The sequence below is a fragment of the Leptodactylus fuscus genome, chromosome 6 (assembly GCF_031893055.1).
Source record: "Leptodactylus fuscus isolate aLepFus1 chromosome 6, aLepFus1.hap2, whole genome shotgun sequence".
In the NCBI taxonomy this organism is placed as follows: domain Eukaryota; kingdom Metazoa; phylum Chordata; class Amphibia; order Anura; family Leptodactylidae; genus Leptodactylus; species Leptodactylus fuscus.
The window spans coordinates 17,682,560-17,705,467 of NC_134270.1; the positions used below are offsets into that span (position 1 = coordinate 17,682,560).

The following is a 22,908-nucleotide window of genomic DNA, read 5'->3' on the forward strand; positions in this document are numbered from 1 at the left end:
TATAGCGGCATTATATTCCACAGCACTTTACAGGCATTGTCAAAAGTTAGGGTAAGTTCACACGATGTAACATGCTGCGTGATCTGGCACGTATACGGCGTGTGAGAGTTTGCGTCCCGTAAAAGCTCCCATTGATTTCAATGGGAGTTAGGAGCGTATACGCCGCGTTATTTTGCGGCCGCAAAATCACGGGCGCAAAATAACGCAGCGTATACGCTCCTAACTCCCATTGAAATCAATGGGAGCTTTTACGGCGCGCAAACTCTCACACGCCGTATACGTGCCAGATCACGCGGCATGTTACATCGCGTGAACTTACCCTTAATCTTTTAAGGACTCGGGGTAGTTTGTACATCGCCTTCCAAAATTCATAACTTGTTTATTTTTCTGTTGTCATAGCTATGTGAGATATTATTCTTTGCATGACGAGTTGTATTTTTATTTGACAACTTAAAAAGGACATAGCAGCTTTGTCATTACGTTTACGGCGATACCAGATTTATATTAGTTTTATTATCATTTTCTCAGGAAGGATTTTCCTGGGGTCACTGTATTCTGACGCCTATAATATTTCTACTGTTTAGTTGATGGAGATATTTCAGGGCTCTTTATTTGCGGGCAAGTTGTAGTTTTTATTGTTAGCAATTTTTGTTATTTATGACTTTATGATCACTTTTTATAGCTATTTTAGAGGGAAGCAAGGTGTCCAAAATACATTATTTTGTTTATTGCGGTATATTCTATATACAACGTTCACCATATGGAATAAGTAATGCTAGTATTTGGATAGTGGGATGTATAAAAACATAGTGATACCTAACATGTTTGTTTGCATTATGTGTTTTCTGTTTTATTCTTGGCAGACAAATGTATTAGGAACCCAGAGGAACATCTCATATCTTTAGATTATAAAGCAGATGATGGTGATGTCACACAAGATACATATGAAGAACAAGCCATTATCCCAAATATACCCTCAGTCCATCTATCATCTGATCCTTCTATACAGATCCTATCTTCTGATTCAAAACAACAACAAAGAATTCACATGGGAGAGAAGTCATATCCATGCTCAGAATGTGGGAAATGTTTTGCTCAAAAATCAAAACTTACCCGCCATCAGAGGATTCACACAGGGGAGAGACCATATTTATGTACAGAATGTGGTAGATGTTTTAATGTTAAATCAATCCTTGTTACTCATCAGAGAATTCACACAGGGGAGAGGCCATTTTCATGTTCGGAATGTGGGAAACATTGTATCGATAAATCAACTCTTGCTAGGCATCAGAGAGTTCACACAGGGGAGAAGCCGTATTTATGTTCAGAATGTGGGAAACGTTATAGCGATAAACAAACTCTTCTTAGACATCAGAAAATTCATACAGGAGAGAAAGTATTTTTGTGCCTAGGATGTGGAAAAAGCTTCAATTGGAAATCAGATTTTCTTGTTCATAAGAGAAGTCACACAGGTGAAAAAACGTTTTCATGTTCAGAACGTGGGAAAAGTTTTACAGACAAATCAAATCTTGTTAAACATGAGAAATGTCACACAGGGGAGAAGCCATATTCATGTTCAGAATGCAAGAAATGTTTCTATCAGAAATCAGATCTTGTTAAACATCAAAGAATTCACACAGGAGAGAAGCCATATTCATGTTCAGAATGTGGGAAACATTGTAGAGATAAATCAACTCTTGTTAGACATCAGAGAAGTCACACAGTGGAGAAGCCATTTTCATGCCAAGAATGTGGAAAAAGTTTTAAACATAAATCCGATCTTGTTATACACCAGAAAAGTCACACAGGAGAGAAGCCATATTCATGTTTACAATGTGATAAACGTTATAGTGTTAAATCAGATCTTGCTAGACATCTGAGAATTCACACAGGGAAGAAGCCAGTTTCATGTCAATAATCTGGAACGTCATTAAGCAGAATTTCAGCATTCCGCTATGGCTTTCTGCTAGATAAGACCCAAATGAATGGACCTTATCAGTGAAACTGCCTGGAGTTGAGTCATGGACTCTGCAGCTGAAACAGTTGCAGCAAGATCAAACTGGCCTCTTATTTTGGCCTCTTATTTTTTCAGAGTTCTGTCTTATGGGAGACAGAACCAGAGTGGAATTTTGGGGTAGAATACGCCTCCGTGGAATCAAAATCAGCGGCAAATTTTGCCATGTGCAGGCCCTTAAGGTCTTTAGTGGGAACAGTAAGCAGATTGTATTATACTCAGAACCAAAAAAAAATAACAATTCAACTATGTTAAAAATACTTGTAAAATAGGTTTTCCCATTTTTTGGAATGATCCTAAAATACCATATTATATGCACATGAGACAATAATATATAATTAAATCTCAAAAATGCTAATCGTCTCACAGGTATCATTCCAAAATATGGCAAAAATATAATTTTGAAATATTCTTTTCAATGAATTAACATTTTCAAAGTGGTGTTTTTTACTTAGTTCTGAAATTTATTTTTGGGTTTTATTGTATTAGTAGAGTGCTCTGTTATTTAGTGTATTGTGTGGTTTGTCTCAGTGGCGTAATGAGGAATGGCAGGGCCCCGTGGCGAACTTTGACTGAAGACCTTGACCGACCCCCTCCTACACATTCCTGCGCATTCTATTATCCCCATAGTGGCCCCTGCACACAGTATAATGTCCCATAGTGGCCCCTGCACACAGTAATATCTCCAATAGTGGCCCCTGCACACAGTATTATGCCCCATAGTGGCCCCTGCACACAGTATTATCCCCAATAGTGGCTCCTGCACACAGTATTATCCCCCATAGTGGCCCCTGCACACAGTATTATGCCCCATAGTGGCCCTGCACACAGTATTATCCCTCCCCCATAGTGGCCCCTGCACACAGTATTATCCCCCATAGTGGCCCCTGCACACAGTATAATGTCCCATAGTGGCTCCTGCACACAGTATTATCCCCCATAGTCGCCCCTGCACACAGTATTATGTCACACTGTGGACACCCATAAACAATTATTAGAGATGAGCGAACACTGTTCGGATCAGCCGATCCGAACAGCACGCTCCCATAGAAATGAATGGAAGCACCTGTGACGCTGATTTTGCCGGCGGCCGGCATCACAGGTGCTTCCATTCATTTCTATGGGAGCGTGCTGTTCGGATCGGCTGATCCGAACAGTGTTCGCTCATCTCTAACAATTATTATACTCTGGGGTCTTTTCAGACCCCAGAGTATAATAATCGGAGACCTGCGGGTATAAAAACATAAAAAACTGCTGTCTCTTACCTGTCCCCCGGCTCCTACTCTGTCTTCTCCGCTGCTGTCATTCTTCTATGACATCGGACGTCACATGACCCGGGACGCAGGCCGGGTTCATAGGACGTCAGGAAGGAGGCCTGGCCAGGATTGTGGAGAGGTAAGTAACAGTGTTTTTTATGTTTCTTACCTCTCCCAGTCCGAAAAGACCCCCGAGTATAATGATAGCAGCGGAAGCGGCTGTCACCGGGGCCCTAATGTCCCGGGCCCTGTGGCAGCTGCCTCCGCTGCCTCAGCGGTAGTTATGCCCCTGGTTTGTCTCTAGACTAGTTACTTTGGGTATTCATTTGTACACTCTTAAAGGGAATCTGTCACCAGACCAGCATATCATCCCAGCCCTGCAGATAGGTTAGTGTCACCAGAACCAGCATATCATCCAGCCCTGCAGATAGTTAAATAGTGTTTCACAAGGTTGAAACACTGAGTCAGGTGACCCTGACCAATCTATTTGCCGGCTTGGGTTGATATGCTGGTGAAACACTCCCTTTAAGAGCTTCATGTCATTCTTTCTCTGTAAGAGTAGGTTCACATTTGCGTCGTTGTCTCTGTAGTTCTCAGCAGAGAGAAAAGTTCTGCACAGACCTCATTCTAGTCCATGAGGTCTGTGGGTGTCCATGGGTAACTGCTGCTTTAGCTAGGGAGCTCACTGTCATTTGGTGGACCTGAACAATGGAGAGCCTAAGTATAAACCTAGCCTAAGGACAGGATGAGGGATCTCCGTCTATGTTCTACCTTTAATGGAGTCTTAGATAAGTTGTGGATGATAATGTGAATATATAAAGATGATATTAATTCTTTAGGTCCCTGTATGTGTAATATGTATGTTCATTGCTCCTGACCCAATGGTTTCATCCCTAATGGGATTTCACCAAATGTTGCATCGTTCTATAACTTCTTCACTCCATGACTTCTTCCTTACAAGTTGTGTCTGATGAAGGGTTTGTAACCTGAAATTTTGCATTCTGTTTTTAGATATACTTGAATTACATTGACATTCCTGATGTGATCCTTTATTTTCTTACTAGCCTCTGCCCGCTACTTCGTCTGTGTGTTGTTGGCGTCGATAATCCACCTATATTCAGCACTATGGGCAGCACGGTGGCTCAGTGGTTAGCACTGCAGCCTTGCAGCGCTGGAGTCCTGGCTTCAAATCCCGCCCAGGACAACATCTGCAAGGAGTTTGTATGTTCTCCCCATGTTTGCGTGGGTTTCCTCCAGGTACTCCGGTTTCCTCCCACACATCAAAGACATACTGATAGGGAATTTAGATTGTGAGCCCTATATGGGACAGTGACTGTTAATGTCTGTAAAGCGCTGTGGAATATGATGGCGCTATATAAGTAAGCATAATTAAATAAATAAATTGCTGCTGTCGATGGTTTGCCTGCTCCGGCATTTCGGCATCTCTTAAGCTGGCCTGCTGCTGAACTTGTTCATCACTCTGTGTCTGTGATTGTTCCGGCATCTCAGCAGTTCACTGAGACACCATATAATGAGCGTGTTGTTCATCCGCCTGCTCCGGCATTTCGTCAGCTGTCAAGCTGGTCTGCCGCTGAATTCATTCCTCACGCTGTGCCCGTATCCGGTATCTCAACAGTTCTCAGGGAAGCCATATAATGAGCGTATTGTTGGCATCGATGATCCACCTACTCTGGCGTTTCATCAGCTGTCAAGCTGGCTTGCCGCTGAACTCGTTCCTTGCGCTGTGCCCGTGATTGTTCCAGCATCTCAGCAGCTCGCTGGGACGCCATATAATGAGCATTTTGTTGGCGCCGATGATCCCCCGTTAGCTCCGCTTGAGGAGAACTCTGTGACTTCTGGCTACGTTCATAGCTCTCGTGGTTTTAGAAATTTGTGACAAATTAGATTTTCATTTTCCCAGCATGTTTAAAAGTAGCAAACTGCCAATTTGGATTAAAGGTGTTTTCCCTTTCATTGTGTCAGCATGTTACCTGGAGCAGATCAGATAATATGCAAATGCATGTACAGAATGGACTGAGTGTTTACATAGAGAGATAACAGACTTGGCTTTGTTAAAACCTGAGATATGCTTCTGCAAAAGAGCAGTTTAATATAGTATGTGAATTCATAACAGTCGTGAAGCCATGTCATTTACTAGGATAAAAAGTAGCCTATGTATTAATCAAGGTTACAAACTATCTATGTGCCAAATTACATTCAAATCCGTTCAGCTGTTTTTGCGTGATTGAGGGACATAATATTAGTAGGATTAGTAAGATACAAGCAGAGAATCCCTTGGAGTCCTGTTCCATTTCTTCTTTATTGGATTGTTACTTGGCATTTGGTCAGCCCTCCTCAGGAACATACACCTAGTAGCCATATACTGCCAAAAAGATTTAAGGAGATAGTACTGTAAATTACACTCATATTGGGGAAAAAAATTAAAATTCTGCACCCAGGTAGAAATATTAGAATTGCTGCAAAACTCCCCCTGCAGTTCTGTCTCAGTCAGATATGTAAATTATTACAGGTGTGGTCTGATCAGACACTGAGTCTTGCCACGGAAGAGCATAAAAGTGCTTCCCCTGTTGCTCAATAAAAAGTATATCAAAGGCTACTTTTGGGTAGTGTATCTCTTGGTGAGAGGTCGTTGACTGCTGCAGTAGACATGCTTCCATGATGCCCTTGAAGACATTTTGCCCAGTTTAAGAGGGGGAACATCATTGGTTTGCGAGAAGCAGGATCATTATTTCAACAAACTGCTTGCCAACTACGAAGTCCGGAAGACCCCCACACACCACCAGTTGGGAGGATCTTATGATCCGCCAACAAGTACGTGTAGCTTCTTTACTTGCCCATCAGCCAGACACAGCTGGAACTTGTATTATACACCACTGTCTCTACAGTGACCATTTTCAAGCACTTGAGAAGGAATTTTGGTATCACAGACCCTATTACATATCCTGCCATTGACAGTCAGCCAGTGTTACCTTTGTTTACAGTGCTGTTATTTTTGTGATCTGATGACAGTCGGATGCGAGTATGAAGGCCTTATGGTGAGCGTGTTAGAGATAATTCTCCATGAGTAGTCCTCTATTTTGTATCTATCATCCATTTTGTATTCTAATATATATACTAACAATTATATATAAATGCTACGAGGTGAGGTCACTCTGAATGTGAAAGGATGTAGACATGGACATGTCTGTAAGCTGCTGATTCTTATCTTGGAGGCCTGGTTGTGAGAGGACACATCTGTGTCCTCAGTATTGTTCTTATCTTCTTTTTTTTGTCAATGAAACCTACACCTATTAATCTTGAATGTCTAGACAGTTTCCCAGGAAAGCACTATAAGAATTGGACATATTGATAAAATAAACAGAATTCATGTGATTCACTAGCAGAGTTGTTTGTGTGAGATGTTTTTCCCTTCAGGCCTGAATAACCTATATTAATTTGGAATTCTACAGCCTAGGCCAGAGGGAACATCTTGTCCCTAACAAGCGCTTTTATCTTGCCTTTGCTATGGAGTGGCATAATGCCCCAACTACTATTGTGATGAAGGGGGGGGCAGATGAAGATGTGGGGGGGGGGGGGGCATGACACTGGGGCAGATGAAGGGGGGGAGAACGGCATGACACTAAGGCAGATGAAGGGGGGGGAGAACAGCATGACACTGGGGCAGATGAAGGGGGAGAGAACGGCATGACACTGGGGCAGATGAAGGGGATAGAACAACATGACACTGGGGCAGATGAAGGGGGGAAGAATGGCATGATACTGGGGCAGAGACGGGGGGGACATGAAACTGTGGGCAGATGAAGGGCGGGAGAATGGCATGAAATTGGGCAGAAACGGGAGGACATGAAACTGGGGACAGAGATGGAGGGGGGACATGAAACTAGGGGCAGATGAAGGGTGTATATGAAACTGGGGGAGAGATGGAGGGGGGACATATAATTTACGGGTGACTGTAGGAGAATTATACTGTGTGGAAGTACATGAAAAATGAATGAGAATGGGCGGAGTTAACTTAAAAGTGGGCGGATCAAGTTTGCCGCTGCGCACGCCGCACATTTTGTCCCTCTGTCTAATCTTCAAAAGTTGGGAGGTATGGGTTAGAAGCGCGAGGCCCTTAAAGGGGTATTCCCATGTCCCTTACTCACCAGTCTTCGCTGCTGTAAACTCTTCTTTCTTCCTGGTTTTCTTGCGTCAATTGGTGGGCGGGGTTTCATATGCAAAGCCAGCAGTGAGATGACGTCGCTTCTATGCCACTGGCCTTGCATGCGCGGTCCCAATGCAGCTAATACCCCCCAGACCCCCTGGTAAGTAGGGCCCCGACAAAGTCAATTGGCCAGAACCCCGCAAAGCCTGGATCCGCCACTGTGTCCAGTAATACTAGATAATAAATAATACTTAACATTTATTTGGTCCATATAAAATACCAAGATACTCCCAACAAAACCACCACATACAATCGATAGATAGTAAACACTCTATTTGAGATCAATGTAGGTATCAAACACATCAAACCAGGGGAAGAGAAAAGCCCATAGTCTAGAGATGAGAAGCAGCGATCCCTACACTGCCCCTCAGACAACTACCCTGTCACCCACTATTGACTTCTGATTGTACAAGGGCAGCACCACAATCGCACGTGACCCTACAAGTTCCTACGCGTTTCCTGGCACTTCTGTGCCATTCATCAGGTGACCTCACTATCTGGGGGCTTCAGAGTAAAAAGTTACCACAATGGTGGATCGTTCCAAGAATAAATAAAGGGATACTACCCCCACAGTGGTAGGTTAAGTTACTATATTTGCAAAAGAGACCCCGCTGTTTATTTGCTCTCAAATTTTTTATTTAATCCCGAAGATTTTTTTGATCTCCAACTCCTCATTTTCATTATTTAGAATTCCTAAAAAAAAAAATAAAATAAAATAAATCCTTTCCCCAGCATGATGCTGACCCCTATGTGTCACAGTGGGGATGGTGTGTTCAGGGGAATGAGTAGGGTAACTTTTCTGCCACATATAGGGCTTTGCATTTAGTCCAAAAAGTTCCCTTTTGGTCTCCTCTGGCCAGATCACCTTCTTCCACATTTGCTCTGTCCCCTATATGGCTTGTGGATTTCCTATGTCTTTTCTTTCAAATATGATTTTCTTCTCGCCACTCTTCCAGATTTGTGGAGTGCACAACTTATAGTTGTCCTGTGGACAGATTCTCCCCGTACCTGAGCTGTGGATTTCTGCAGAGCGACCAGGGGCCTCTTGGCTGCTTCTCTAACCAATGCTCTCCTTGCTCGATCTGTCAGTTTAGGTGGATGACCATGTCTTGGTAGGTTTGCAGTTGTAGAATACGTTTCCATTTTTGGATGATGGATTGAACAGTGCTCCTTGGGATGCTCAAAGCTTGAGATAATTTTTTTTTTTATAATCTAACTCTGCTTTAAACTTCTCCACAACTTTATCTCTGACCTGTCTGGTGAGTTCCTTGGTCTTCAAGATGCTGTTTGTTCACTAGTGTTTTCTAATAAACCACTGTGGTCTTCACAGAACAGGTGGATTTATACTGAGACTACATTACACACAGCCTGACTTTATTAACTCATTCAGGGACTTCTGAAAGAAATTGCGCTTGTGTGCACTGGAGTTTATTTAGCGGTATCAGAGTGCAGGAGGCTGAAGACTTTTGCATGTCACGCTTTTCAGATTGTTATTTGATTAAAATGTTGAAAACCAGGAATCAATTTCCTTCCACTTTACAATTACCAGCTACTTTGTGTTGGTTATCACTGAAAATCTCAATAAAATACATTTGTTTGTCTTTGTAAAAAGTTCAAGGGGTGTAAATATTTTTGCAAGCCAGTGTTCATGTACACAACACCTCTGCTGTGTATATATATACAGCCCTCTACATAAACATTACACACATACAGCAACCATATTTCATATACACAGTTCTGATTTTACACGCCATACACACGCAGCTCTGCCCCGTACACATTATACACACTCAGCTCTGCTCCACACACACACAGCTCTGCTCCACACACACACAGCTCTGCTCCACACACACACAGCTCTGCTCCACACACACACAGCTCTGCTCCACACACACACAGCTCTGCTCCACACACACACAGCTCTGCTCCACACACACCATACACACACAGCTCTGCTCCGTACACATCATACACACACAGCTCTGCTCCACACACACCATACACACACAGCTCTGCTCCGTACACATCATACGCACACAGCTCTGCTACATACACATCATACACACAACTCTGCTCCATACACACACAGCTCTGCTCCGTACACATACACACACAGCTCTGCTCCGTACACATCATACGCACACAGCTCTGCTACATACACATCATACACACAACTCTGCTCCATACACACACAGCCCTGCTCCGTACACATACACACACAGCTCTGCTACATACACATCATACACACAACTCTGCTCCATACACACACAGCCCTGCTCCGTACACATACACACACACCTCTGCTCCATACACATCATACACACACAGCACTGCTCCTTACACATCATAGACAGCTCTTCTCCATACACATCATACACACACAGCTCTTCTCCATACACGTCATACACACACAGCTCTGCTCCATACACGTCATACACACACAGCTCTGCTCCGTACACACTGTAACTACATCCTATACACTGAGCATGTAACCCGGTAACACCTCATCTTGTGATCATTTAACTCCTTCCACTTGTGACTGATCACATGACTATGACATCATCACAGGTCCTTTAGCTCCACCAGCTATTTAACAAGAAATCTGACTCCTCCCACACAGTAGGAATTCTCCTTCCCCATATATATATATATATATATATATATATATATATATATATATATATATATATATATATCTACCTAGTGTACAGCTGGAGGTATGTGTATATGTATCTAGTGTGGTGTACAGTATACGGGCTGAGGTATATGTAGATATATAAGATAAGATAGTCCCACCATGGGGAAATTCAGCGTTGGACATATAGTGTGTACAGGCGTTTTTAGATGTAGATTTAGATAGTGTACTAGCAGGAGGACCCATGGGTCGCACGGTTATATTCCATTTTTTGTTTGTGTAGTGGCCCCATAAGAATTGTCCAGTTTTGTACTGGTGCATTTTGTATGTTGTTTGTATGTGTCCATAAGCATCATGTGTATCTCAGTTAGGATATCAGTGAAAAACCTGTGATTTTTATGTTGTTTTTTCCAGGTTGTTATGGATACCTGGAGTAAAGTTTTGTGAATGTGACCTTGTGTAAAGTGTCATCCACAGCGCACTGCCTCTTTAATCACTTCAGTACTGGGCCAATTTGTGGTCCAGGACCAGACACATTTTAGGTTTATTTTGTATTTGCGGTTTTGAGGGCTGTAACGCATACCTCCCAATCGTCCCGATTTCCGTGGGACAGTCACGATTTGGGTGACATGTCCCGCGGTCCCGGTTGGAGGGAGGTATGTCCCGATTTCAACTCAGATCTGCGTCCAGAGGACGCAGATCTGAGTTGAACACATATGCGGCTGAAGCAAGGAGCTGACACAGGTCAGCTCCTCGCTTCGCCGCTGCCCGCCTCTCTCCCTGACATATGCGGCTGAAGCTGCTCGCGTGCTCGCTTCGCCGCTGCGTCTCTCTCTCTCGCTGACACATGCGGCTGAAGCGAGGAGCTGACCTGTGTCAGCTCCTCGCTTCGCCGCTGCCGCCGGCTCCTGGCTTGTAGACGTGATGTACAAGCCAGGAGCCGGCGGCAGCAGCGAAGCTTCAGCGAAGCTTCGCTTCAGCCGCATGTGTCAGCGAGACATGAATCTGGGGGCAGAGATGGAGGGACATGAATCTGGGGGCAGAGATGGAGGGACATGAATCTGGGGGCAGAGATGGAGGGACATGAATCTGGGGGCAGAGATGGAGGGACATGAATCTGGGGGCAGAGATGTGGGACATGAATCTGGGGGCAGAGATGTGGGGACATGAATCTGGGGGCAGAGATGGAGAGGACATGATTTTGGGGGCAGAGATGGAGGGACATGAATCTGGGGGCAGAGATGGAAGAGGGACATGAAACTGGGGGCAGATGAAAGGTGTATATGAAACTGGGGGAGAGATAGAGAGGGGACATATAATTTACGGGTGACTGTAGGAGGATTATACTGTGTGCGGGCACATGAAAAATTAACAAGTGGGCGGGGTCAACACAAAAGTGGGCGGGGCTAAAATGCGCGCCGCACATTTTGTCCCTCTTTCGGTTCTTCAAAAGTTGGGAGGTATGCTGTAACGTTTTTCTCTTACAGCTCATTCAACTAATTTTTGGGTCTTTTTTCGGCGACACATAGGGCTTTATTTTTATGTTGTTTTTATTTTCGAATGTGTTTTAATTTTTTTTTTTTATATCCGGGAACATATAAACAAAATAGGAGGGAAATTGTGTCTGGTTTTCACTTTTCTTTTTTTATTTCATAACACACAGTGCTACCGAAAAACTTTATAAAATAGTTTTTCCTCTCCATTACGGTAATTTTTATTTTACATGGTGTCATTGGGGGGTGGGGCTATAACCTTTAATAACGGCATTTTTATTGCCGGATTATTTTGCTTATTTTTTTAAATTATTATTTATTTTTTTTTACTTTTTTATTAATTTTTTTTTTATATATATATTTTCAGATGGTGTCCCCATAAAATCATAAGAGACCTTTGGGGACATCTGATCACTTTTTCTTTGTTAGGGAGTCTGATTTCCCCTGCAACTGGGGCTGGTACAATTAGCCCCAGTTGCAGGAGAAATACAGCCTTCTGCACGTTGTATACACAGTATACCCAGCAGCTCTTGCAAGACACTGCTCCCGACGGATCACGTGACTACCAGGTCAGAGGGCAGCCACATGATGGCAGCGCCCATAGCTATGTATACTGTCAGAACAAGGCAACCACTTCCCGGATGTATATAACCTATGGGCAGTCCGGAAGTGGTGATGACATACAGCAGTGAAGAAAAAAGGCAATGGAAACCTGGAGTAAAGCTCTGATGTGTGATACTGTGTGCAGAGCATATCTAATCCTCCGGCATGTGGTATTGTGTGCTGACGCACGTATCTTATCCTCTGGCATACAGTACTGTGTGCTGATGTGTGTATCTATTGCTCAGGCATATAGAACTGTGTGCAGACCCAGATATATAATCCACCGGCATGTGGAACTATGTGCAGATGCTCATATCTAATCCTCTGACATGTAGATCTGTTGTAGATGGGCGCATCTAATCCTCCGATGTGTGGTATTGTGTGCTGAGCCATGTATCTAATGCTCTGATGTGTGTATCTCAGTTTGGATATAAGTGTTAGATGGTACATGTGGGGTGACTGTCTATATGGCAGTTGGAATATGAGTTAAAGACTTGCAGGTTTGTATCGGCCAATTGGGGTCATTGTTTTGGGAAAGCTGCATCTCCGGAACGGTACATCCGAGCAAGTTGAGGCCTCGTCTTAAACCTTCCCGGACACCTGAAGTATCTGTGTGTCAAATTTGGTGAAGATTGGTCCAGTCGTTTGGTTGCGCACGCATAAAGAACAGACAGACAGAAACTCATTTTTATAATATATAGAGATAAGATAATCTTTTAATACAAATTAAGCTATATGTAGATATACATAATGTGTACAGGCAGAAGTGTATGTATATATATATATATAATATATATATATATATATATATATATATATATATATATATATATATATATGAAAACATATGTATAGTGTACAGGTGTCTGTTTATAGTCATTGTCATTATCTGTCCATATCACCCTGGCAACATGTAGCATTAACCCTTTCATTACCAGGGAGTTTACTCCCCTTCTTTTATTACTGACCCATTTTTGTCATCACCAAGTCGTAAGAGTAGCCATAGCATGGACATGGTGTCATGTGATTTTTTTGATTTATTTGATATGGGGGGTAAACTCTTCTTCCTCTTTCCACTCATTTCTTTCCTCTCTCTTTACATATATCTTGTGTCTCTTTGTGATGCTCTTTTCCCTCATGTCAGGTGTTCGGTTTTGGGCCCAGCCATTCCTAGTTACGCCACTGACTAAGACTTTTGTTGGTTTTTCATAAATCAGATTTCTGTAGAAATAATCTCCTATTTTGTTGATTTTTTTTTGGAAAAAAACATTTCAGTGCAAGTAATATGATGTACTGTCTGTTTTTAAAACAAAACATGATGGAAATTGTTAGAGAAGCCGCTTTATACAAGGAGAAAATATACAACGTATAAACTGTATTATCTCCTCACAAGTTGTGTCTAGAATTGTATTTTTTTCACATTTAGGATTCGACAGTATTGCATCTCCTCTGTGGACATCTTTGATAGATAGAGACAGAGGCAAGATGGCAGAAATTATATTTAATCTGACCCTAGAGATCCTGCACCAGCTTACTGGAGAGGTGAGAGATTCTGATGATGTCACATTACATCATTCTTATCTATAGTAATAACAGATGATATGACTGGAGAGGTGAGGGACTCTGGGAATGGATGGAGTGATATTTATTAATGTGTCTCTCCATAAACAGGATTACACAGTAGTGAAGAAGACCTCTAGTGGGCGCTGTCAGGCTCCTGTATCTGAAGGATGGGGGAGAACCCTGAGCCCAATCCCGGAGCCTCCACCTCACTCCCTGATACATGAGGAGATCAATGGACAGAAGATCCTAGAACTCACCAACAAGATGATTGAGCTACTGACTGGAGAGGTGACACTGCTGGGAATGCTGGGACATTATACAGGAGCGTTATGAAGGGATCTGGTGATGACTGTATCATTGTGTTGTCAGGTTCCTATAAGGTGTCAGGATGTCACTGTCTATTTCTCCATGGAGGAGTGGGAGTATTTAGAAGGACACAAGGATCAGTACAAGGAGGTGATGATGGAGGATCAGCAGCCCCTCACATCAGCAGGTAATAGACATGACTAAATACACACGGCCTCTCATTATCTGTATGGAAAGAATGAATTCAGTCCCTGTATGTGTTTCCTCCAGTTCCATCCAGTAAGAGAACATCACCGGAGAGATGTCCCAGTCCTCTTCTACTACAGGACTGTAAGGAAGAAAACGTCCTCCAGGATGATCAGGTAGATGACAACATGGTGGATTTATCCAGGAGACCTGCAGCTATTTGGTCAGATAACTCCTGCTGTCACTTTTGGTGGTCATGATAATGAATGATCTTTTCTTCTCCTATAAAACATCCCACGTGACTTCTCCATCCGTCTGGTGACTTTTACAATATTTGTTTCACAGCTTTTGTATCTGGGTGAAGATCTGAACAATATTAATGCTCCGGAGACATATGTGAGGGGTGATGAGGAGAGTAAGGAGGAGATTCCTACAGGGAGCCACTCAGGTGAGAAGTAATGTCTAAATAGAGGCCAGGAAGTTTTTGGTAGTCTGATCACTCAGTTGCTACTTATGGTGGAATTTCGGTGCAGGAGAAGATGAGTGTTGGTCCCATGTGATGCAATCCACTGACGTTAGATACCACTTCGCTTGGGCAGTCTTTATACCATATATTGGTCCTTGCTCCATTTCGTTTGTCGGATATGAGTGTATGGCAATGTGTATTTCTTTGCAGATTCTTTTACTCTGATCTTTTTAGCCATATCATATGTGATCACAGAATTTAGCTGATCAGATTTAGGCCAGGGGGTGTGATTCTGAGCTCTGACACTGGCTGCCTCTGACAGGGACTTTGAATTACGCCCCCTACCTGACACCGCCATTCTGACATTAGAGAGCCTAAATAGCACATCAGGCACCAAAACTAACTGTGCTTGTTGCTCAGGATTGGTGGGGGCTAGAGAGAAAATTCCAACTGATTTCAGTGGAGTGGCATCTATTAATAGAGGCTAAATACTTGAATTCCTTGAGGTGGTGAAATATATTCTTTAAGCAGCAACAACCCCAATAGACCTTGAAGAATGAACTGTATTGACCCTTTAGGGAGCTCTTACATCATAAACCTAGGAAGATGGTAGCTACTGCACAGAAGAGAAAAAAAACTACAAGAGAACGGCCTGGTGCCCGAACATCATGATCTACTAGTGCTCACTCTGAGGTCCACTGTTAAAATTTCTTTTTCTTTTTTGTCACCACTGTCGTAGTTTAATGTGGCTATATGATTTCATACATATATGGGCATATTTTTATAGAAATGTAGTTAAATATCAATATAATTTTAAGTTTTACTATACAGAAGTGTTAGGGTAAGTTCACACGGAGTAAAATGGAGTGTATTATGGAGTGTAATTTTACACGTGTAAAAAATTTACGCGCGTATTTTGGAGTGTTTTTTCACACGTGGCGTTTACGGAGCGTTTTTTGGACCGTTTACAGAAGCGTGTTTTTCTACATGCGTAAACGCTCCCGAAAACACTCCGTAAACGCCACGTGTAAAAAAAAAACGCTCCAAAATACGCGCGTAAATTTTTTTACACTTGTAAAATTACACTCCAAAATACACTCCATTTTACTCCTTGTGAACTTACCCTTAAGATAACTATTCTTCTTGGCAGATGACTGTACCAGGAGCTCAGAGGGACATCAGTTATCTTCAGATTATAAAGCAGATGATGGTGGTATCGCACAAGATACATATGAAGAACATGTCATTATCCCAGATATACCCTCAGCCCTTCACGGCAAAGATCTGTCATCTGATCCTTCTATACAGGTCCGATCTTCTGATTCAGCACAGACTGAGAAGCAAAATGAAAGCCACAGACGAAGTCACACAGGGGACAAACCATATTCATGTTCAGAATGTAGGAAATGTTTCAAACAAGAATCAGATCTTGTTAGACATGAGAGAATTCACACAGGGGAGAAGCCATTTTTATGTTTAGAATGTGGAAAATGTTTTACCCAAAAATCAGACCTGGTTAAACATGAGAGAATTCACACAGGGGAGAAGCCATTTTTATGTTTAGAATGTGGGAAATGTTTCAACCAAAAATCATCTCTTATCGGACATCAAAGAATTCATACGGGTGAGAAACCATTTTCATGCTCAGAATGTGGGAAATGTTTTATCCAGAAATCAATTCTTGTTGCACATCAGAGAATTCATACCAAGGAGAAGCCATATTCTTGTTCACAGTGTGGAAAAGGTTTAGCAAACAAGCTGAATCTTATTAACCATGAGAGAAGTCATACAGGCGAGAAACCATTTTCATGTTCACATTGTGAGAAATGTTACAGCGCTAAATCAGATCTCGTTAGACATGAGAGAATTCACACAGGACTGAAGCTATTTACATGCTCAGAATGTGGGAAAAGTTATAACCAGAAATCAGACCTTGTAATACATCAGAGACTTCACACAGGAGAGAAGCCATTTTCATGTTCGGAATGTGGGAAATGCTTCACAGACAAATCAAGCCTTGTTAAACATGAGAGAATTCACACAGAGGAAAAGCCATTTTCCTGTTCAGAATGTGGGAAATGTTTCAAACAAGCATCAGATCTTGTTAGACATGAGAGAATTCACACAGGGGAGAAGCCATATTCATGTTTAGAATGTGGGAAACGTTTCAGCCAAACATCAGATCTTGTTAAACATGTGAGAAGTCACACTGGGGAGAAACCATTTCCATGTTCAGAATGTGGAAAATGTTATAGCGCTAAATCAGATCTTGTTAGACATCAGAGAATTCACACAGGGGTGAAACCATTTTCGTGTTCAGAATGTGGGAAATGTTTTTATCAGAAATCAGATATGATTAACCATCAAAGAACTCACACAGGGGAGAAGCCACTTCGTGTTCAGGATGTGGGTAACATAGAGCTAAATCAGGTCATCAGCGAAATCACACAGGATTGAAGCCATTATCATGTTACGAATGTGGGATTTTTTTTTATTTTTATTAGAATTAGAATAGACTTGTTAAACATCCAAGAAGAACAGGATAAGCTATGCTTATAATTTGGGAATTATTGTATGTAGTGAACTGCTACCCTGGGACCTCTACAATCTCACTAAATGGGGTCCAAAAATATTTCATTACGAGGCACCATGATCTTCTCTTTTTACGACATTTCGATTCAAAATATTTCATAGCATACTGAAATCCTTCATATTATATTTGCGAAAATGAGGAAACCTCTGCAGACTTTCTGTGAAAATTGCTGTGGGAAAAACTGCAATGCGTTGACACTGCGGTTTTTCCCACAACGCTTTTTTGCTGCTACATGGAGCCGTAGCCTAATAATGAAATTCTCAGATGGATCCAATGTGTGTGAATTTTGACACTGCAACTCACAATGTACAGGTATATGGCCTACATGTGTCTGCATACACTAACAGCTGTGTCCTGAAGGATCTCCCAGACCTGAATTGGTATCAGTGAAATCCTGAAAAGTTTTTGTGGTACTATTTCGTAGTGTTCCAGAGGTTCTCAATTAAACTTAGGTCTAGGGCCAGTCACAGGTATCAGGACCGATTAGACTACCATAAGGTCTGAAATTGGCTCTTAAGATGTCATCCAACTACCAAAAAGCATTCAGATTACTGTTGGCCGTTACGTGAAAGTTTGTGTAACCACCAGTCAATATTCCCCTTCAAACCATTACTGATCCACCACCAAACTGGTCCTACTGCATGAAGTTTAAGTTAGCGTCAGATCTTATGGTATAACCTAGGCGAATTTAACTGTATTTCTTTACATTGACTTGAATTCTTACATATATCTTTACTGGAAATATTTTCTACATTGTCTGGGAACTATTGAAAAATGTTTTTAATAAAGGAGGATACAATATAAATAATGAACTCCGTAAGTAGAGATGAGCGAACCAATTGAAGCTATTATCGTCACTTTCACGCTTGAGGTATATACGTGGGTTGAGATTTTAATAGTGGCATCTATTTATTTATAATGTATAAAAATATATACAGGTATGAAAATTTTATTGTCCTTTAATGCAGTAACCAGTATGGTGTACAACTCGGTGCCAAACTGTGGAAATCATAGGATACCTATAGCTGTGCCTTTTCTGTTGATAGTTAGATGTTCCTGACAGAAATGCTAAAACACTCCTTACCGTTATTTTACGCGTGGTTCGCCCAGGTTCGATGGTGCACAGTGATTCCTAGTCCGCCTATAAGAATATTTAACCACTGCTGAATTTGAGTCATGAACGCGTTACTTACAGGGATCAAAATTGTGTTATTATTTTGAGATTATTTCATTAGTTTTGTCACCTTCTAAAGCTCTTTGAGGAGGCCACCAGATTTGTCAATAGAGATAAATATATCATCACTGATGTCATCTCCTGATGGAGGAACAACAATAATACATCATACGTTTTATCTCTTTGACCAAAATGCATGACCTTATATTTGTCTACAATAAACTTTATTTACCAGGTCTCCGCCCAAGCTTCCAGCTTCTCTAGATCCCCCTGTACTATTCTAGTATTTGCCTCAATTTTGATTATTTTACCGAGCTTAGTGTTGTTGGGGTCATAATAGCCCCAGAGCTTATGTTGTTGTAGTTTCAAATTAAATAACAGGCCAAGATCGGCTACAGCCATCCTTAGCCTGGAGAACCACAAGACACAGATGGTAGTGTATCAAAATGGATTCTGATTTATTGTTACAGAAAGTTAGCATTTATACAGACAAAAGCAGGTTGGACTTTGACATGATTGGTTATAACATAAGCTGTGGCACATGACTATTGGATAAGGTCTGCATCTCATTATTACACTCCAACCTGGGATGACCTTTCTCATGACATACAGAAGAATCTATGATATTTATGTGTAAACCAACATCTTACACTAATTCTAGATGTATATATCACAGCACGAGAGATAATGATCACATGCTATCTGACCAGTCCGGTTTGTGGCTAAGGATCACCACAAACAGATAAGGAGTTATAACCCAACCATCAACATTCCACATGCCTTATCCCCTAAATGGGTCTCTTAGACTCTAAACTGACATCCTTATGAAGCTTATATAAGAAAAAGGTTACAAGATGGCTGACAAAAATACAAGATGGAGGATGTGATCCTAACAGTGTCATCTGCAAATATGGATATGGGCAACCAGACTAAGCCAGTCTTAAAGAGACATACACAAGTTGTTGTTTTTTTTTCCTTCTCTCTCCTTATGTCCTGGGTGAAGGCTGCAGGAGCTTAAAAAGGAAACTGACAATTGGAGGACTTTGTTAAGTAGTTTGAGCAGGTCATCCTTCAGGAACAACACATGTTATTGCAGAAGCAAGCCCAGGAGGAAGTTGAGAAATGAAAGCAGCAAGCCCTGGCAGAGGCCGAAAAATGGCAGCAACAGACCCAAGCTAAATAGCAGGAGCAGATCTTAATCCTGAAGCTGGCAATGCTTAGTGAGGCTTTGGTCACTCAGAGGACAGCAGGGAAAAGTTCTGGTGAACAAGAGACTCAAAGAGTGCTAACAGCTGGTCGAACTGTCATAAAAATTTCTTTGCAAAAGATGATGTCCACAGATGATGTGGGGTGTATCTCAGGGGATTTGAGAGAGTTGCCAAGTGAGAGAAGTTGCCAGTGGATCAGTTGGCAGATGTGGTGGCACATTTGTTGACCAGAAAACCTCAATAAGCCTACTATGACCTATGTGAGTAGGAGGCTAAAGACTACTCAAAGTTGAAAGGAGAGATATTGGCACATCTTGGTGTGAGTATGTATGTACAAGCTGGGAGAGTGTACCACTGGACTTTCTCGAGAGTCTGCTGCCTCAGTCAAAGATGCATGACTTGGTGTATCTAGTAAAAAAGTGGCTGCAACCTGAGGAGACCACTACAGGCTAATTAGTGGAAAGAGTTGTCATGAACAAGTTCACCAGATGTCTACTGTCTAAGATTCAGCACTGGGTTGGACAAGCAGGACCTACAATGGCTGACCAGGTGTTGAGCTATGTGGAACGATACAGAGCCACAGAAGAACTACTCCATATGTCTCCCAGACATGATACCCTCAGGAACAACAAATTCCCCAGGACTAATAAGACAGTACCAACCACAAGGGGCGTGGTGAAAAAACTTGGGGAGGAAGTTTAGAGGGGGAACAGGCAGCTGGGACTATAATAACTAGGCCTAGGTTTCCAAATGGAGACCAATACTGCATCCAATGTTGGAGGAACTTGGACATGTCGCTCCTTATTGTCCCCTGACAACTGAACCCATGGAATGAAGTAATTCTAGGCATGTATTTCTTTTTGCTGATCCTGCTTGTTCTGCAGAAACTGTGATTGAGCTAGAACCAAAAATGTGTACTATAACCATGGGGAAGGGACTTACTCTCCTGGACTCTGGAAGCTTGTTAACCCTGGTGCATAATACTTTAGTAGAACCTGCATCATAAAGTGAACATATTGTACTGCTTAACCCAGGAAGAATTGCGGAGTTCTCTTAAAAACACTAGAATAGACAAATCACCAGGCCCCAATGGTTTGCAGCCCCAAGTTCTGAGGGAACATACAGACCTATGTATCTAATTATTTCAGTACTCTCTAGAAACAGGGTATGTCCTGCAAGACTGGCACATAGCAAATGTTGTGTCAATATATAAAAAAGGGTCAAAAGGTTATCTTGGAAACTATAGGCCAACAAGTCTTAACAAGTCTTACATCTGTGGTTTGTAAAATAATTGAAGTTTTTGAGCTATTCTGGAGTATCTTAGTGTAGATAACCTTATAACACCCAATCAGCATGGTATTATGAGGAATCAGTCATGTCAGACTGATCTGATCAGCTTCTATGAAGATAACAGGTTTGAACTGGACATGGGTAATTCGGGGGATGTGGAGCATCTGAACTTTTCAAAGGATTTTGATACTGTACCATATAAATGGTTGGTATTCAAAATGAGAATGTTGGGACTGGGGGAAAACCTATGCCTTTGGGTTTGTAACTGGATCATTGATAGGAAACAGAGGGTACTTGTTAATGGTAAATACTCAGACTGGGTCACAGTCACCAGTGGGGTGCCACAGGGGTCAGTATTGGCAGGGTCACAGTCACCAGTGGAGTGAGTATTGGGCCCTGTCCTTTTTACTATGTTTATTAATGACTTGTGTGGGAAATTAGCTTGGGAGCAGCAACAGAGCGGACCCGAACAGGCAAACAGCGTCTGGTGAAAACAGGGTTTTGCCGCTGTGTTTTATTTTGGAAAAAAAAATAAACAAATAAATAAAATACAACCTTAAGGCCTAGTTCACATCAGCATTCGGTATTCCGTTCGGGGAATCTGTTTGGGGACCCCCTGAACAGAATACCAAACGCATTTTCCGTGTGTTTTCCGCACAGTGTCCACTGAGTCATGCAGAGAGAAAAGTATTTCAAGAACTACTTTGCTCTCCGCATGACTTGGGTGGACACCACACAGAAAACACACACGGATCTCATTATAGTCTATAGGGTCTATTTGCTGTATTCTATTTGGGGAGTCGACTTGGAGACTCTTCCTCCAGCGTTGCAGCACTGGGTTGGACATGGAGACCTCAAAGATGCCAACCAGCTCGTCAGCCTTCTGGAAAGGTACCTGGCGACTGAGGCGGAACTCCGTGATGACCCTACAGCACGACCATCCCCCAGGAACACCCGGCGGAGTGCACCTCCCGGTAAGACTGTTCCGTTATTTGAGAGCAAAGGGAAAAGAGCTGGAGATGTGTTTTCTAGGCAGTCCACCAACCCAAGAAGGGACTCCCTGCTGGAGAAACCAGGGCTGGTACAGTGTTGGAGATGCCATGAGCGGGGACATATTGTTGCCCTGTGCCCAGTCACCTCTGAGCTAATGGACTGTGATGCTGGTGGGCGTTGATCATTATTTGCCAGACCTGTCTGTGCTGCGGCACCTGGACTAGAGACTGGGCCTCAGGTCTGTTGACTTCAAGTGAATGGCCATTCTGTCCAGGCGTTGTTGGACTCTTGTAGCCTGGTCACTCTGGTGCATGCCAGCTTGATAGCTGGGGACTTTATCCCGGACAAACGTATGAGTGTTTGTTGCATCCATGGGGATATCAAGGACTACCCCATGTCCAATGTCAAAATAGAGACTATATTAGGATTTGTTTATTATGAAGTGGGTGTTGTAAAAAACCTTATGCATAATGTGATTTTGGGACCTTTCCGTTACAGGTCCTAGCTGGAGAGGAGGATGATGCCTCTTCCCCAGCTCCTGAACCTAACATACCTGAATTAGAGGTCTCACGGGATAATTTTGGTACTGCACAGTTGAGAGAGCTCACTCTTGCTAATGTTTGTGATAATGTGACAGTTGTTAACAATGTGCCTCAGGAACCTGATGCTGACCACCAATTCCCACATTTTGCTATGAATAATGATCTCTTGTATCAGGTTGCAAAAAGTAATGGCGAAATTGTGGAGCAGCTTGTAACAAAGCCATACCGCCATGTGGTACTTGATATGGCCCATAATCATGTCCTTGGGGGACACCTAGGGGCAGGAGAGGATTCTCCAAAGATTTTATTGGCCAGGCGTGTACAGGTAAGTGAAGGACTGTCCTATGTGTCAGGTACATGC

At 42.4% G+C, this 22,908-nt stretch overlaps 1 protein-coding gene and 1 pseudogene across 1 annotated transcript in view; both read left to right on the forward strand.

The window, feature by feature from the left end:
- Positions 1-22,908, forward strand: part of LOC142209933 (uncharacterized) — a 121,920-nt gene that overhangs the window by 25,518 nt on the left and 73,494 nt on the right.
- On the forward strand, positions 928-17,699 carry LOC142210386 (uncharacterized; annotated as a pseudogene).